This window comes from Camellia sinensis, chromosome 14, assembly GCF_055761805.1.
Source record: "Camellia sinensis isolate YWXY chromosome 14, ASM5576180v1, whole genome shotgun sequence".
NCBI classification, from domain to species: Eukaryota; Viridiplantae; Streptophyta; class Magnoliopsida; order Ericales; family Theaceae; genus Camellia; species Camellia sinensis.
In genome coordinates, this window is record NC_138974.1 from 103041828 (window position 1) to 103055044 (window position 13217).

The 13217-nt window shown below is 45.8% G+C and overlaps 38 non-coding genes and 4 pseudogenes across 38 annotated transcripts; all 42 read left to right on the plus strand.

Annotated features, from left to right (window-relative positions):
* The first annotated feature begins 112 nt into the window (after positions 1-112).
* On the plus strand, positions 113-231 carry LOC114275951 (5S ribosomal RNA). The gene has a single exon (XR_003633980.2). It is a non-coding gene; the product is annotated as a 5S ribosomal RNA (ribosomal RNA).
* A 198-nt stretch (positions 232-429) lies between these two features.
* On the plus strand, positions 430-548 carry LOC114275989 (5S ribosomal RNA). Its single transcript, XR_003634017.2, has one exon. It is a non-coding gene; the product is annotated as a 5S ribosomal RNA (ribosomal RNA).
* A 192-nt stretch (positions 549-740) lies between these two features.
* LOC114275932 (5S ribosomal RNA) lies at positions 741-859 on the plus strand (annotated as a pseudogene).
* A 192-nt stretch (positions 860-1051) lies between these two features.
* On the plus strand, positions 1052-1170 carry LOC114275983 (5S ribosomal RNA). Its single transcript, XR_003634010.2, has one exon. It is a non-coding gene; the product is annotated as a 5S ribosomal RNA (ribosomal RNA).
* A 196-nt stretch (positions 1171-1366) lies between these two features.
* On the plus strand, positions 1367-1485 carry LOC114275876 (5S ribosomal RNA). The gene has a single exon (XR_003633908.2). It is a non-coding gene; the product is annotated as a 5S ribosomal RNA (ribosomal RNA).
* A 194-nt stretch (positions 1486-1679) lies between these two features.
* LOC114275865 (5S ribosomal RNA) lies at positions 1680-1798 on the plus strand. The gene has a single exon (XR_003633898.2). It is a non-coding gene; the product is annotated as a 5S ribosomal RNA (ribosomal RNA).
* A 196-nt stretch (positions 1799-1994) lies between these two features.
* LOC114276002 (5S ribosomal RNA) lies at positions 1995-2113 on the plus strand. The gene has a single exon (XR_003634033.2). It is a non-coding gene; the product is annotated as a 5S ribosomal RNA (ribosomal RNA).
* A 198-nt stretch (positions 2114-2311) lies between these two features.
* On the plus strand, positions 2312-2429 carry LOC114276000 (5S ribosomal RNA). The gene has a single exon (XR_003634030.2). It is a non-coding gene; the product is annotated as a 5S ribosomal RNA (ribosomal RNA).
* A 194-nt stretch (positions 2430-2623) lies between these two features.
* Positions 2624-2742, plus strand: LOC114275925 (5S ribosomal RNA; annotated as a pseudogene).
* A 194-nt stretch (positions 2743-2936) lies between these two features.
* Positions 2937-3055, plus strand: LOC114276013 (5S ribosomal RNA). Its single transcript, XR_014355795.1, has one exon. It is a non-coding gene; the product is annotated as a 5S ribosomal RNA (ribosomal RNA).
* Positions 3056-3248: 193 nt separating this feature from the next.
* On the plus strand, positions 3249-3367 carry LOC114275962 (5S ribosomal RNA). Its single transcript, XR_003633990.2, has one exon. It is a non-coding gene; the product is annotated as a 5S ribosomal RNA (ribosomal RNA).
* A 194-nt stretch (positions 3368-3561) lies between these two features.
* LOC114275805 (5S ribosomal RNA) lies at positions 3562-3680 on the plus strand. The gene has a single exon (XR_003633840.1). It is a non-coding gene; the product is annotated as a 5S ribosomal RNA (ribosomal RNA).
* A 193-nt stretch (positions 3681-3873) lies between these two features.
* On the plus strand, positions 3874-3992 carry LOC114275984 (5S ribosomal RNA). The gene has a single exon (XR_003634011.2). It is a non-coding gene; the product is annotated as a 5S ribosomal RNA (ribosomal RNA).
* A 192-nt stretch (positions 3993-4184) lies between these two features.
* On the plus strand, positions 4185-4303 carry LOC114275799 (5S ribosomal RNA). Its single transcript, XR_003633834.2, has one exon. It is a non-coding gene; the product is annotated as a 5S ribosomal RNA (ribosomal RNA).
* A 195-nt stretch (positions 4304-4498) lies between these two features.
* On the plus strand, positions 4499-4617 carry LOC114276014 (5S ribosomal RNA). Its single transcript, XR_014355764.1, has one exon. It is a non-coding gene; the product is annotated as a 5S ribosomal RNA (ribosomal RNA).
* Positions 4618-4812: 195 nt separating this feature from the next.
* On the plus strand, positions 4813-4931 carry LOC114275783 (5S ribosomal RNA). The gene has a single exon (XR_003633819.2). It is a non-coding gene; the product is annotated as a 5S ribosomal RNA (ribosomal RNA).
* A 192-nt stretch (positions 4932-5123) lies between these two features.
* LOC114275894 (5S ribosomal RNA) lies at positions 5124-5242 on the plus strand. The gene has a single exon (XR_003633926.2). It is a non-coding gene; the product is annotated as a 5S ribosomal RNA (ribosomal RNA).
* Positions 5243-5441: 199 nt separating this feature from the next.
* On the plus strand, positions 5442-5560 carry LOC114276056 (5S ribosomal RNA). The gene has a single exon (XR_003634059.2). It is a non-coding gene; the product is annotated as a 5S ribosomal RNA (ribosomal RNA).
* A 192-nt stretch (positions 5561-5752) lies between these two features.
* LOC114275963 (5S ribosomal RNA) lies at positions 5753-5871 on the plus strand. The gene has a single exon (XR_003633991.2). It is a non-coding gene; the product is annotated as a 5S ribosomal RNA (ribosomal RNA).
* Positions 5872-6062: 191 nt separating this feature from the next.
* LOC114275823 (5S ribosomal RNA) lies at positions 6063-6181 on the plus strand. Its single transcript, XR_003633857.2, has one exon. It is a non-coding gene; the product is annotated as a 5S ribosomal RNA (ribosomal RNA).
* Positions 6182-6371: 190 nt separating this feature from the next.
* On the plus strand, positions 6372-6490 carry LOC114275934 (5S ribosomal RNA). The gene has a single exon (XR_003633963.2). It is a non-coding gene; the product is annotated as a 5S ribosomal RNA (ribosomal RNA).
* Positions 6491-6679: 189 nt separating this feature from the next.
* Positions 6680-6798, plus strand: LOC114275849 (5S ribosomal RNA). The gene has a single exon (XR_003633883.2). It is a non-coding gene; the product is annotated as a 5S ribosomal RNA (ribosomal RNA).
* A 195-nt stretch (positions 6799-6993) lies between these two features.
* LOC114275972 (5S ribosomal RNA) lies at positions 6994-7112 on the plus strand. Its single transcript, XR_003634000.2, has one exon. It is a non-coding gene; the product is annotated as a 5S ribosomal RNA (ribosomal RNA).
* Positions 7113-7304: 192 nt separating this feature from the next.
* Positions 7305-7423, plus strand: LOC114275888 (5S ribosomal RNA). Its single transcript, XR_003633919.2, has one exon. It is a non-coding gene; the product is annotated as a 5S ribosomal RNA (ribosomal RNA).
* A 198-nt stretch (positions 7424-7621) lies between these two features.
* On the plus strand, positions 7622-7740 carry LOC114275861 (5S ribosomal RNA). Its single transcript, XR_003633894.2, has one exon. It is a non-coding gene; the product is annotated as a 5S ribosomal RNA (ribosomal RNA).
* A 191-nt stretch (positions 7741-7931) lies between these two features.
* LOC114275896 (5S ribosomal RNA) lies at positions 7932-8050 on the plus strand. The gene has a single exon (XR_003633928.2). It is a non-coding gene; the product is annotated as a 5S ribosomal RNA (ribosomal RNA).
* Positions 8051-8240: 190 nt separating this feature from the next.
* On the plus strand, positions 8241-8358 carry LOC114275890 (5S ribosomal RNA; annotated as a pseudogene).
* A 190-nt stretch (positions 8359-8548) lies between these two features.
* On the plus strand, positions 8549-8667 carry LOC145812277 (5S ribosomal RNA). Its single transcript, XR_014355812.1, has one exon. It is a non-coding gene; the product is annotated as a 5S ribosomal RNA (ribosomal RNA).
* A 195-nt stretch (positions 8668-8862) lies between these two features.
* On the plus strand, positions 8863-8981 carry LOC145810995 (5S ribosomal RNA). Its single transcript, XR_014354545.1, has one exon. It is a non-coding gene; the product is annotated as a 5S ribosomal RNA (ribosomal RNA).
* A 197-nt stretch (positions 8982-9178) lies between these two features.
* LOC145811339 (5S ribosomal RNA) lies at positions 9179-9297 on the plus strand. Its single transcript, XR_014354882.1, has one exon. It is a non-coding gene; the product is annotated as a 5S ribosomal RNA (ribosomal RNA).
* Positions 9298-9489: 192 nt separating this feature from the next.
* LOC145809627 (5S ribosomal RNA) lies at positions 9490-9608 on the plus strand. The gene has a single exon (XR_014353188.1). It is a non-coding gene; the product is annotated as a 5S ribosomal RNA (ribosomal RNA).
* A 192-nt stretch (positions 9609-9800) lies between these two features.
* LOC145812197 (5S ribosomal RNA) lies at positions 9801-9919 on the plus strand. Its single transcript, XR_014355723.1, has one exon. It is a non-coding gene; the product is annotated as a 5S ribosomal RNA (ribosomal RNA).
* Positions 9920-10103: 184 nt separating this feature from the next.
* On the plus strand, positions 10104-10222 carry LOC145811328 (5S ribosomal RNA). The gene has a single exon (XR_014354872.1). It is a non-coding gene; the product is annotated as a 5S ribosomal RNA (ribosomal RNA).
* A 193-nt stretch (positions 10223-10415) lies between these two features.
* LOC145811797 (5S ribosomal RNA) lies at positions 10416-10534 on the plus strand. The gene has a single exon (XR_014355330.1). It is a non-coding gene; the product is annotated as a 5S ribosomal RNA (ribosomal RNA).
* Positions 10535-10726: 192 nt separating this feature from the next.
* On the plus strand, positions 10727-10845 carry LOC145812278 (5S ribosomal RNA). The gene has a single exon (XR_014355813.1). It is a non-coding gene; the product is annotated as a 5S ribosomal RNA (ribosomal RNA).
* A 196-nt stretch (positions 10846-11041) lies between these two features.
* LOC145811730 (5S ribosomal RNA) lies at positions 11042-11160 on the plus strand. Its single transcript, XR_014355264.1, has one exon. It is a non-coding gene; the product is annotated as a 5S ribosomal RNA (ribosomal RNA).
* Positions 11161-11353: 193 nt separating this feature from the next.
* LOC145810470 (5S ribosomal RNA) lies at positions 11354-11472 on the plus strand. Its single transcript, XR_014354037.1, has one exon. It is a non-coding gene; the product is annotated as a 5S ribosomal RNA (ribosomal RNA).
* A 193-nt stretch (positions 11473-11665) lies between these two features.
* On the plus strand, positions 11666-11784 carry LOC145812118 (5S ribosomal RNA). The gene has a single exon (XR_014355642.1). It is a non-coding gene; the product is annotated as a 5S ribosomal RNA (ribosomal RNA).
* Positions 11785-11975: 191 nt separating this feature from the next.
* Positions 11976-12094, plus strand: LOC145810952 (5S ribosomal RNA). The gene has a single exon (XR_014354503.1). It is a non-coding gene; the product is annotated as a 5S ribosomal RNA (ribosomal RNA).
* A 194-nt stretch (positions 12095-12288) lies between these two features.
* On the plus strand, positions 12289-12407 carry LOC145811803 (5S ribosomal RNA). Its single transcript, XR_014355335.1, has one exon. It is a non-coding gene; the product is annotated as a 5S ribosomal RNA (ribosomal RNA).
* Positions 12408-12599: 192 nt separating this feature from the next.
* On the plus strand, positions 12600-12718 carry LOC145812366 (5S ribosomal RNA; annotated as a pseudogene).
* Positions 12719-12908: 190 nt separating this feature from the next.
* Positions 12909-13027, plus strand: LOC145811821 (5S ribosomal RNA). Its single transcript, XR_014355352.1, has one exon. It is a non-coding gene; the product is annotated as a 5S ribosomal RNA (ribosomal RNA).
* The last annotated feature ends 190 nt before the right edge of the window (positions 13028-13217 follow it).

The window sequence follows — 13217 nt, forward strand, 5'->3', positions numbered from 1 at the left end:
TCCTTTTCGACAAATTTCTCCCGTTTAAACCATTTCCAGATTATCCTATTCCATTCAATTTCATTTTTTTTCCCGTCTACTGCTTAAAAAAATAAAGTCGCGGTTAATCTTCGGGTGCAATCTTACCAGCACTAATGCGCCGGATCCCATCAGAACTCCGTAGTTAAGCGTTCTTGGGCGAGAGTAGTACTAGGACGGGTGACCCGCTGGGAAGTCCTCGTGTTGCACCCCTTTTGTCCATTTTTCCACCCTCCCCCCCATTTTTTTTTTCCCCCGAACAGCCTGTCCGATTTTTAGCCCATTCAATCGCCTTCGCCCCCTTTTCGACAAATTTCTCCCTTTTAAACCATTTCCTGATTATCCTGTTCCATTCAATTTCATTTTTTTTCCCGTCTACTGCTTAAAACAATAAAGTCGCGGTTAATCTTCGGGTGCGATCATACGAGCACTAATGCACCGGATCCCATCAGAGCTCCGCAGTTAAGCGTGCTTGGGCGAGAGTAGTACTAGGATGGCTGACCCCCTTGCAAGTTCTCGTGTTGCACCCCTTTTGTCCCTTTTTCCGCCCCCCCCTTTTTTTTTCCCCGTACAGCCTGTCCGATTTTTAGCCCATTCAATTGGCTTCGCCTCCTTTTCGACAAATTTCTCCCTTTTAAACCATTTCCAGATTATCCTGCTCCATTCAATTTCATTTTTTTTCCCGTCTACTGCTTAAAACAATAAAGTCGGAGTTAATCTTCGGGTGCGATCATACCAACACTAATGCACTGGATCCCATCAGAACACTGCAGTTAAGCGTGCTTGGGCGAGAGTAGTACTAGGATGGCTGACCCCCTTGCAAGTTCTCGTGTTGCACCCCTTTTGTCCCTTTTTCCGCCCCCCCCTTTTTTTTTCCCCGTACAGCCTGTCCGATTTTTAGCCCATTCAGTTGGCTTCGCCTCCTTTTCGACAAATTTCTCCCTTTTAAACCATTTCCAGATTATCCTGCTCCATTCAATTTCATTTTTTTTCCCGTCTACTGCTTAAAACAATAAAGTCGGAGTTAATCTTCGGGTGCGATCATACCAACACTAATGCACTGGATCCCATCAGAACACTGCAGTTAAGCGTGCTTGGGCGAGAGTAGTACTAGGACGGGTGACCCCCTGGGAAGTCCTCGTGTTGCACCCCTTTTGTCCCTCTTTCCACCCCGCCATTTTCTTTTTTTTTCCCGGACAGCCTGTCCGATTGTTAGCCCATTCAATCGCCTTCGCCTCATTTTCGACAATTTTCTCCCTTTTATACCATTTCCAGATTATCATGTTCCATTCAATTTCATTTTTTTTTCCGTCTACTGCTTAAAACAGTAAAGTCGCGGTTAATCTTCGGGTGCGATCATACTAGCACTAATGCACCGGATCCCATCAGAACTCCGCAGTTAAGCGTGCTTGGGCGAGAGTAGTACTAGGATGGGTGACCCCCTGGGAAGTCCTCGTGTTGCACCCCTTTTGTCCCTTTTTCCACCCCCATTTCTTTTTTTTTTCCCGGACAGCCTGTCCTATTTTTAGCCCATTCAATCGCCTTCGCCTCCTTTTCGACAAATTTCTCCCTTTTAAACCATTTCCAGATTATCCTGCTCCATTCAATTTCATTTTTTTTCCCGTCTACTGCTTAAAACAATAAAGTCGCGGTTAATCTTCGGGTGCGATCATACCAGCACTAATGCACCGGATCCCATCAGAACTCCGCAGTTAAGCGTGCTTGGGCGAGAGTAGTATTAGGATGGCTGACCCCCTGGCAAGTTCTCGAGTTGCACCCCTTTTGTCCCTTTTTCGACCCCCCTCCTTTTTTTTTTTCCCCCGGACAGCCTGTCCGATTTTTAGCCCATTCATTCGCCTTCGCCTCCTTTTCGACAAATTTCTCCCTTTTAAACCATTTCCAGATTATCCTGTTCCATTAAATTTCATTTTTTTTCCCGTCTACTGCTTAAAACAATAAAGTCGCGGTTAATCTTCGGGTGCGATCATACCAGCACTACTGCACCGGATCCCATCAGAACTCCGCAGTTAAGCGTGCTTGGGCGAGAGTAGTACTAGGAAGGGTGACCCACTGGGAAGTCCTCGTGTTGCACCTCTTTTGTCCCTATTTCCACCCCCCCCCTTTTCTTTTTTTTTTCCCGGACAGCCTGTCCTATTTTTAGCCCATTCAATCGCCTTCGCCTCCTTTTCGACAAATTTCTCCCTTTTAAACCATTTCCAGATTATCCTGTTCCATTCAATTTCATTGTTTTTCCCATCCACTGCTTAAAACAATAAGGTCGCGATTAATCTTCGGGTGCGATCATCCAGCACTAATGCAACGGACCCCGTTAGAACTTCGCAGTTAAGCGTGCTTGGGCGAGAGTAGTACTAAGATGGGTGACCCCTTGGGAAGTCCTCGTGTTGCACCCCTTTTGCCCCTTTTTCCACCCCCTCTGCCTTTTTTTTCCCCGGACAGCCTGTCCGATTTTTAGCCCATTCAATCGCCTTCGCCTCATTTTCGAGAAATTTCTCCCTTTTAAACCATTTCCATATTATCCTGTTCCATTCAATTTAATTTTTTTTCCCGTCTACAGCTTAAAACAATAGAGTCGCGGTTAATCATCGGGTGCGATCATACCAGCAGTAATGCACCGGATCCCATCAGAACTCTGCAGTTAAGCGTGCTTAGGCTAGAGTAGTACTAGGATGGCTGACCCCCTGGCAAGTCCTTGAGTTGCACCCCTTTTGTCCCTTTTTCGGCCACCCTCATTTTTTTTTTCCCCGGACAGCCTGTCCGATTTTTAGCCCATTCATTCTCCTTCGCATCCTTTTCGACAAATTTCTCCCTTTTAAACCATTTCCAGATTATCCTGTTCCATTAAATTTCATTTTTTTTCCTGTCTACTTCTTAAAACAATAAAGTTGCGGTTAATCTTCGGGTGCGATCATAACGGCACTACTGCCCCGGATCCCATCAGAACTCCGCAGTTAAGCGTGCTTGGGCGAGAGTAGTGCTAGTATGGGTGACCCCCTGGAAAGTCCTCGTGTTGTACCCCTTTTGTCCCTTTTTCCAACCCCCCATTTTTTTTTTCCCCGAACAACTTGTCCGATTTTTAGCCCATTCAATCGCCTTCGCCTCCTTTTCGACAAATTTCTCCCTTTTAAAGCATTTCCAGATTATCCTGTTCCATTCAATTTCATTTTTTTTCCCGTCTATTGCTTAAAACAATAAAGTCGCGAATAATCTTCGGGTGCGATCATACCAGCACTAATGCAACGGACCCCGTCAGAACTTCGCAGTTAAGCGTGCTTGGGCGAGAGTAGTACTAGGATGGGTGACCCCCTGGGAAGTCCTCGTGTTGCACCCCTTTTGTCCCTTTTTCCACACCCCCCCCTTTTTTTTTTCCCGGGCAGCCTGTTCGATTTTTAGCCCATTCAATCGCCTTCGCCTCATTTTCGAGAAATTTCTCCCTTTTAAACCATTTCCAGATTATCCTGTTCCATTCAATTTCATTTTTTTTCCCGTCGACAGCTTGAAACAATAGAGTCGCGGTTAATCTTCGGGTGCGATCATACCAGCACTAATGCACCGTATCCCATCAGAACTCCGCAGTTAAGCGTACTTGGGCGAGAGTAGTACTAGGATGGGTGACCCCCTGGGAAGTCCTCGTGTTGCACCCCTTTTGTCCCTTTTTGCACCCCCCCGTTTTTTTTTTCCCGGACAGGCTATCTGATTTTTAGCCCATTCAATCGCCTTCGCCTCCTTTTCGACAAATTTCTCCCTTTTAAACCATTTCCAGATTATCCTGTTCCATTCAATTTCATTTTTTTTTCCCGTCTACTGCTTAAAACAATAAAGTCGTGGTTAATCTTCGAGTGCAATCTTACCAGCACTAATGCACAGAATCACGTCAGAACTCCACAGTTAAGCGTGCTTGGGCGAGAGTAGTACTAGGATGGGTGACCCCCTGGGAAGTCCTCGTGTTGCACCCCTTTTGTCCCTTTTTCCACCCCCCCCTTTGTTTTTTCCCGGAAAGCCTGTCTGATTTTTAGCCCATTCAATCTCCTTTACCTCCTTTTCGACAAATTTCTCCCTTTTGAACCATTTCCAGATTATCCTGTTCCATTCAATTTCATTTTTTTTCCCGTCTACTGCAAAAAACAATAAAGTCGCGGTTAATCTTCGGGTGCGATCATACCAGCACTAATGCACCGGATCCCATCAGAACTCCGTAGTTATGCGTGCTTGGGCGTGAGTAGTACGAGGATGGGTGACCCCCTGGGAAGTCCTCGTGTTGCACCCCTTTCATCCCATCTTCCACCCCCCCCCATTTTTTTTTTCCCCGGACAGCCTGTCCGATTTTTAGCCCATTCAATCGCCATCGCCTCCTTTTCGACAAATTTCTCCCTTTCAAACCATTTCCAGATTATCCGGTTCCATTCAATTTCATTTTTTTTCCCATCTACTGCTTAAAACAATAAAGTCGCGATTAAACTTGGGGTGCGATCATACCAGCACTAATGCACCTGATGCCATCCGAACTCCGCAGTTATGCGTGCTTGGGTGAGAGTAGTACTACGATGGGTGACCCCCGGGGAAGTCCTCGTGTTGCACCCCTTTTGTCCCTTTTTCCACAGCCCACCCTTTTTTTTTTCCCTGGACAGCCTGTCCGATATTTAGCCCATTCAATTGCCTTCGCCTCCTTTTCGACAAATTTCTCCCTCTTAAACCATTTCCAGATTATCCTGTTCCATTCAATTTCATTTTTTTTCCCGTCAATTGCTTAAAACAATAAAGTCGCGGTTAATCTTCGGGTGTGATCATACCAGCACTAATGCACCGTATCCCATCAGAACTCCGCAGTTAAGCGTACTTGGGCGAGAGTAGTACTAGGATGGGTGACCCCCTGGGAAGTCCTCGTGTTGCACCCCTTTTGTCCCTTTTTCCACCCCCCCACTTTTTTTTTCCCGGAAAGCCTGTCCGATTTTTAGCCCATTCAATCGCCTTCGCCTCCTTTTCGACAAATTTATCCCTTTTAAACCATTTCCAGATTATCCTGTTCCATTCAATTTCATTTTTTTTCCCGTCTACTGCAAAAAACAATAAAGTCGCGGTTAATCTTCTGGTGCGATCATACCAGCACTAATGCACCAGATCCCATCCGAACTCCGCAGTTAAGCGTGCTTGGGCGAGAGTAGTACTACGATGGGTGACCCCCGGGGAAGTCCTCGTGTTGCACCCCTTTTGTCCCTTTTTCCACAACCCTCTTTTTTTTTTTTTTTTCCCTGGACAGCCTGTCCGATATTTAGCCCATTCAATCACCTTCGCCTCCTTTTCGACAAATTTCTCCCTTTTAAACCATTTGCAGATTATCCTGTTCCATTCAATTTCATTTTTTTTCCCGTCTACTGCTTAAAACAATAAAGTCGCGGTTAATCTTCGAGTGCAATCATACCAGCACTAATGCACCGGATCCCATCAGAACTCCTCAATTAACCGTGCTTGGGCGAGAGTAGTACTAGGATGGGTGACCCCCTGGCAAGTCCTCGTGCTGCACCCCTTTTGTCCCTTTTTCCACCCCCCCCTTTGTTTTTTCCCGGAAAGCCTGTCTGATTTTTAGCCCATTCAATCGCCTTTACCTCCTTTTCGACAAATTTCTCCCTTTTGAACCATTTCCAGATTATCCTGTTCCATTCAATTTCATTTTTTTTCCCGTCTACTGCAAAAAACAATAAAGTCGCGGTTAATCTTCGGGTGCGATCATACCAGCACTAATGCACCGGATCCCATCAGAACTCCACAGTTAAGCGTACTTGGGCGAGAGTAGTACTAGGATGGGTGACCCCCTGGGAAGTCCTCGTGTTGCACCACTTTTGTCCCTTTTTCAACCCCCCTTTTTTTTTTCCCCGGACAACCTGTCCGATTTTTAGCCCATTCAATTGCCTTCGCCTCCTTTCCGACAAATTTCTCCCTTTTAAACCATTTCCAGATTATCCTGTTCCATTCAATTTCATTTTTTTTCCCGTCTACTGCTTAAAACAATAAAGTCGCGATTAATCTTTGGGTGCGATCTTACCAGCACTAATGCACCGAATCCCATCAGAACTCCACAGTTAAGCGTGCTCAGGCGAGAGTAATACTAGGATGGGTGACCCCCTGGGAAGTCCTCGTGTTGCACCACTTTTGTCCCTTTTTCCACCCCCCTTTTTTTTTTCCCCGGACAGCCGGTCCGATTTTTAGCCAATTCAATCGCCTTCGCCTCCTTTTCGACAAATTTCTCCCTTTTAAACCATTTCCAGATTATCCTGTTCCATTCAATTTAATTTTTTTCCCGTCTACTGCTTAAAACAATAAAGTCGCAGTTAATCTTCGGGTGCGATCATACCAGCACTAATGCACCGGATCCCATCCGAACTTCGCAATTAAGCGTGCTTGGGCGAGAGTAGTACTAGGATGGGTCACCCCCTGGCAAGTCCTCGTGTTGCACCCCTTTTGTTCCTTTTTCCACCCCCCTTTTTTTTTTCCCGGACAGCCTGTCCGATTTTTAGCCCATTCAATCGCCTTCGCCTCCTTTCCGACAAATTTCTCCCTTTTAAACCATTTCCAGAATATCCTATTGTATTCAATTTCATTTTTTTCCCGTCTACTGCTTAAAACAATAAAGTCGCAGTTAATCTTCGGGTGCGATCTTACCAGCACTAATGCACCGAATCCCATCAGAACTCCACAGTTAAGCGTGCTTAGGCGAGAGTTGTACTAGAATGGGTGACCCACTGGGAAGTCCTCGTGTTGCACCCCTTTTGTCCCTTTTTCCACCCCCATTTTCTTTTTTTTTTCCCGGACAGCCTGTCCGATTTTTAGCCCATTCAATCGCCTTCGCCTTCTTTCCGAAAAATTTCTCCCTTTTAAACCGTTTCCAGATTATCCTGTTCTATTCAATTTCATTTTTTTTCCCGTCTGCTGCTTAAAACAATAAAGTCGCGGTTAATCTTCGGGTGCGATCATACCAGCACTAATGCACCAGATCCCATCAGAACTCCGCAATTAAGCGTGCTTGGGTGAGAGTAGTACTAGGATGGGTGACCCCCTGGCAAGTCCTCGTGTTGCACCCCTTTCGTTCCTTTTTCCACCCCCCTTTTTTTTTTTCCCCGGACAGCCTGTCCGATTTTTAGCCCATTCAATCGCCTTCGCCTCCTTTTCGACAAATTTCACCCTTTTAAACCATTTCCAAATTATCCTGTTCCATTCAATTTCATTTTTTTTCCCGTCTACTGCTTAAAACAATAAAGTCGCGATTAATCTTGGGGTGCGATCATACCAGCAATAATGCACCAGATCCCATCCGAACTCCGCAGTTAACCGTCCTTGCGCGAGAGTAGTACTACGATGGGTGACCCCAGGGGAAGTCCTCGTGTTGCACCCCTTTTGTCCCTTTTTCCACAACCCCCCTTTTTTTTATTTTTCCCTGGACAGCCTGTCCGATATTTAGCCCATTCAATCTCTTTCGCCTCATTTTCGACAAATTTCTCCCTTTTAAACTATTTCCAGATTATCCTGTTCCATTCAATTTCATTTTTTTTCCCGTCTACTGCTTAAAACAATAAAGTCGCGGTTAATCTTCGGGTGCGATCATACCAGCACTAATGCACCGGCTCCCATCCGAACTTCGCAATTAAGCGTGCTTGGGCAAGAGTAGTACTAGGATGGGTGACCCCCTGGCAAGTCCTCGTGTTGCACCCCTTTTGTTCCTTTTTCCACCCCCCCTTTTTTTTTTCCCGGACAGCTTGTCCGATTTTTAGCCCATTCAATCGCCTTCGCCTCCTTCTCGACAAATTTCTCCCTCTTAAACCATTTCCAGATTATCTTGTTCCATTCAATTTCATTTTTTTTCCCGTCTACTGCTTAAAAGAATAAAGTCGCGGTTAATCTTCGGGTGCGATCATACCAGCACTAATGCACCGGATCCCATCAGAACTCCGCAGTTAAGCGTACTTGGGCGAGAGTAGTACTAGGATTGGTGACCCACTGGGAAGTCCTCGTGTTGCACCCCTTTTCTGCCTTTTTCCACCCCTATTTTTTTTTTCCCGGACTGTCGGTCCGATTTTTAGCCCATTCAATCGCCTTCGCCTCCTTTCCGAAAAATTTCTCCCTTTTAAACCATTTCCAGATTATCCTGTTCCATTCAATATCTTTTTTTTTCCCGTCTACAGCTTAAAACAATAAAGTCGCGGTTAATCTTTGGGTGCGATCTTACCAGCACTAATGCATCGAATCCATCAGAACTCCACAGTTAAGCGTGCTTAGGCGAGAGTAGTACTAGGATGGGTGACCCCCTGGGAAGTCCTCGTGTTGCACCACCTTTGTCCCTTTTTCCACCCCCCCGTTTTTTTTCCCCGGACAGCTTTTCCGATTTTTAGCCCATTCAATCGCCTTCACCTCCTTTTCGACAAATTTCTCCCTTTTAAACCATTTCCAGATTATCTTGTTCCATTCAATTTCATTTTTTTCCCGTCTACTACTTCAAAAAATAAAGTCGCGGTTAATCTTCGGGTGCGATCATACCAGCACTAATGCACCGGATCCAATCAGAACTCCCCAGTTAAGCGTGGTTGGGCAAGAGTAGTACTAGGATGGGTGAACCCCTGGGAAGTCCTCGTGTTGCACCCCTTTTGTCCCTTTTTCCACCCCCCTTTTTTTTTTCTTTCACCGGACTGCCTGTCCGATTTTTAGCCCATTCAATCGCCTTCGCCTCCTTTTCGACAAATTTCTCCCTTTTAAACCATTTTCTGACTATCCTGTTCTATTCAATTTCATTTTTTTCCCCGTCTACTGCTTAAAACTATAAAGTCGCGGTTAATCTTCGGGTGCGATCATACCAGCACTAATGCACCGGATCCCATCAGAACTCCGCAATTAAGCGTGCTTGGGCGATAGTAGTACTAGGATGGGTGACCCCCTGGGAAGTCCTCGTGTTGCACCCCTTTTGTCCCTTTTTCCACCCCCTCTTTTTTTTTTTTTTTTCCCGGACAGCTTGTCCGATTTTTAGCCCATTCAATCGCCTTCGCCTCCTTTTCGACAAATTTCTCCCTTTTAAACCATTTCCAGATAATCCTGTTCCATTCAATTTCATTTTTTTTCCCGTCTACTGCATAAAACAATAAAGTCGCGGTTAATCTTCGGGTGCGATCAAACCAGCCCTAATGCACCGGATCCCATTAGAACTCCGCAGTAAAGCGTGCTTGGGCGAGAGTAGTACTAGGATGGGTGACCCCCTGGGAAGTCCTTGTGTTGCACCCCTTTTGTCCTTTTTCCACCCCCCCCCCTTTTTTTTTCCCTGGACAGCCTGTCCGATTTTTAGCCCATTCAATCGCCTTCGCCTAATTTTCGACAAATTTCTCCCTTTTAAACCATTTCCAGATTATCCAGTTCCATTCAATTTCATTTTTTTCCAGTCTACTGCTTAAAACAATAAAGTCGCGGTAAATCTTCGGGTGCGATCATACCAGCACTAATGCACCGGATCCCATCAGAACTCCGCAGTTAAGCGTGCTTGGGCGAGAGTAGTACCCAGATGGGTGACCCCCTGGGAAGTCCTCGTGTTGCACCCCTTTTGTCCCTTTTCCCACCCTTTTGCTTTTTCCTTCCCCGGACAGCCTGTCCGATTTTTAGCCCATTCAATCGCCTTCACCTCCTTTCGACAAATTTCTCCCTTTTAAACCATTTCCAGATTATCCTGTTCCATTCAATTTCATTTTTTTTCCCGTCTACTGCTTAAAACAATAAAGTCGCGGTTAATCTTCGGGTGCGATCATACCAGCACTAATGCACCGGATCCCATCAGAACTCCGCAGTTAGGCGTGCTTAGGAGGGAGTAGTACTAGGATGGTTGACCCCCTGGGAAGCCCTCGTGTTGCGTCCCTTTTTCCACCCATTTTTTTTTTTTTTCTTCGGACAGCCTGTCCGATTTTTAGCCCATTCAATCGCCTTCGCCTCTTTTTCGACAAAGTTCTCCCTTTTAAACCATTTCCAGATTACCCTGTTCCATTCATTTTCATTTATTTTCCCGTCTACTGCTTAAAACAATAAAGTCGCGATTAATCTGCGGGTGCGATCATACCAGCACTAATGCACCGGATCCCAATAGAACTCCGCAGTTAAGCGTGCTTGGGCGAGAGTAGTACAAGGATGGGTGACCCCCTGGGAGGTCCTCGTGTTGCACCCGTTTTTCCCCTTTTTCCACCCCCCCTTTTTTTTTTCCCCCGGAAAGCCTGTCCGATTTTTAGACCATTCAATCGTCTTCGCCTCCTTTTCGACAAATTTCTCCCTTTTAAACCGTTTCCAGATTATCCTGTTCCATTCAATTTCGTTTTTTTTCCCGTCTACTGCATAAAACAATAAAGTCGCGGTTAATCTTCGGGTGCGATCATACCAGCACTAATGCACCGGATCCCATCAGAACTCCGCAGTTAAGCGTGCTTAGGAGAGAGTAGTACTAGGATGGCTGACCCCCTGGGAAGTCCTCGTGTTGCGCCCCTTTTGTCCCTTTTTCCACCCCCTTTTTTTTTTTTCTTCGGACAGCCTGTCTGATTTTTAGCACATTCAATCGCCTTCGCCTCCTTTTCGACAAAGTTCTCCCTTTTAAACCATTTCCAGATTACCCTGTTCCATTCAATTTCATTTTTTTTCCCGTCTACTGCTTAAAACAATAAAGTCGCGGTTAATCTCCGGGTGCGATCATACCAGCACTAATGCACCGGGTCCCATCAGAACTCCGCAGTTATGCGTGCCTAGGAGAGAGTAGTACTAAGATGGGTGACCCCCTGGGAAGTCCTCGTGTTGCGGCCCTTTTGTCCCTTTTTCCACGCCCCCCCCCTTTTTTTTTTCTTCGAACAGCCTGTCCGATTTTTAGCCCATTCAATCGCTTTCGCCTCCTTTTCGACAAAGTTCTCCCTTTCAAACCATTTCTAGATTACCCTGTTGCATTCAATTTCATTTTTTTTCCCGTCTACTGCTTAAAACAATAAGTCTGCGGTTAATCTTCGGGTGCGATCATACCAGCACTAATGCACCGGATCCCATCAGAACTCCGCAGTTAAGCATGCTTGGGCGAGAGTAGTACTAGGACGGGTGACCCGCTAGGAAGTCCTCGTGTTGCACCACTTTAGTCCCTTTTTCCACCCCCCCGTTTTTTTTTTCCCCGGACAGCCTGTCCAATTTTTAGCCCATTCAATCGCCTTCGCCTCCTTTTCGACAAATTTCTCCCTTTTAAACCATTTCCAAATTATCCTGTTCCATTCAATTTCATTTTTTTTCCCGTTTACTGCTTAAAACAATAAAGTCGCGATTAATCTAGGGGTGCGATCATACCAGCACTAATGCACCAGATCCCATCCGAACTCTGCAGTTAAGCGTGCTTGGACGAGAGTAGTACTAGGATGGGTGACCCCCTGGGAGTTCCTCGTGTTGCACCCGTTTTTTCCCTTTTTCCACCCCCCCTTTTTTTTTTCCCCGGAAAGCCGGACCGATTTTTAGCCCATTCAATCGCCTTCGCCTCCTTTTCGACAAATTTCTCCCTTTTAAACCGTTTCCAGATTATCCTGTTCCATTCAATTTCATTTTTTTTCCCCGTCTACTGCATAAAACAATAAAGTCGCGGTTAATCTTCGGGTGCGATAATACCAGCACTAATGCACCGGATCCCATCAGAACTCCGCAGTTAAGCGTGCTTGGGTGAGAGTAGTACTAGGACGGGTGACCCGCTGGGAAGTCCTCGTGTTCCACCACTTTTGTCCCTTTTTCCACCCCCCTTTTTTTTTTTCCCGAACAGCCTGTCCGATTTTTAGCCCATTCAATCGCCTTCGCCTCTCTTTCGACAAATTTCTCCATTTTAAACCATTTCCAGATTATCCTGTTCCATTCAATTTCATTTTTTTTCCCGTCTACTGCTTAAAACAATAAAGTCGCGATTAATCTTGGGGTGCGATCATACCAGCACTAATGCACCAGATCCCATCCGAACTCCGCAGTTAAGCGTGCTTGGGCGAGAGTAGTACTACGATGGGTGATCCCCGGGGAAGTCCTCGTGTTGCACCCCTTTTGTCCCTTTTTCCACAACCCTCCTTTTTTTTTTTCCCTGGCAGCCTGTCCGATATTTAGCCCATTCAATCGCCTTCGCCTCCTTTTCGACAAATTTCTCCCTTTTAAACCATTTCCAGATTATCCTGTTCCATTCAATTTCATTTTTTTTCCAGTCTACTGCTTAAAACAATAAAGTCACGGTTAATCTTCGGGTGCGATCATACCAGCACTAATGCACTGGATCCCATCAGAACTTCGCAATTAAGCGTGCTTGGGCGAGAGTAGTACTAGGATGGGTGACCCCCTGGCAAGTCCTCGTGTTGCACCCCTTTTGTTCCTTTTCCCACCCCCCCTTTTTTTTTTCCCCGGACAGCCTGTCCGATTTTTAGCCCATTCAATCGCCTTCGCCTCCTTTTCGAGAAATTTCTCCCTCTTAAACCATTTCCAGATTATCTTGTTCCATTCAATTTCATTTTTTTTCCTGTCTACTCCTTAAAACAATAAAGTCGCGGTCAATCTTCGGGTGCGATCTAACCAGCACTAATGCCTCGAATCCCATCAGAACTCCACAGTTAAGCGTGCTTAAGCGAGAGTAGTACTAGGATGGGTGACCCCCTGGGAAGTCCTCGTGTTGCACCACTTTTGTCCCATTTTTCACCCCCCTTTTTTTTTTCCCCGGACAGCCTGTCCGATTTTTAACCCATTCAATCGCCTTCCCCTCCTTTTCGACAAATTTCTTCCTTTTAAACCATTTCCAGATTATCCTTTTCCATTCAATTTCATTTTTTTCCCGTCTACTTCTTCAAACAGTAAAGTCGCGGTTAATCTTCGGGTGCGATCATACCAACACTAATGCACCGGATCCCATCAGAACTCCTCAGTTAAGCGTGCTTGGGCGAGAGTAGTACTAAGATGGGTGAACCCCTGGGAAGTCCTCGTGTTGCACCCCTTTTGTCCCTTTTTCCACCCCCCCCACCTATTTTTTTTTCTTTCACCGGACAGCCTGCCCGATTTTTAGCCCATTCAATCGCCTTCGCCTCCTTTTCGACAAATTCCTCCCTTTTAAACCATTTCCAGATTATCCTGTTCTATTCAATTTCATTTTTTTTCCCGTCTACTGCTTACAACAATAAAGTCGC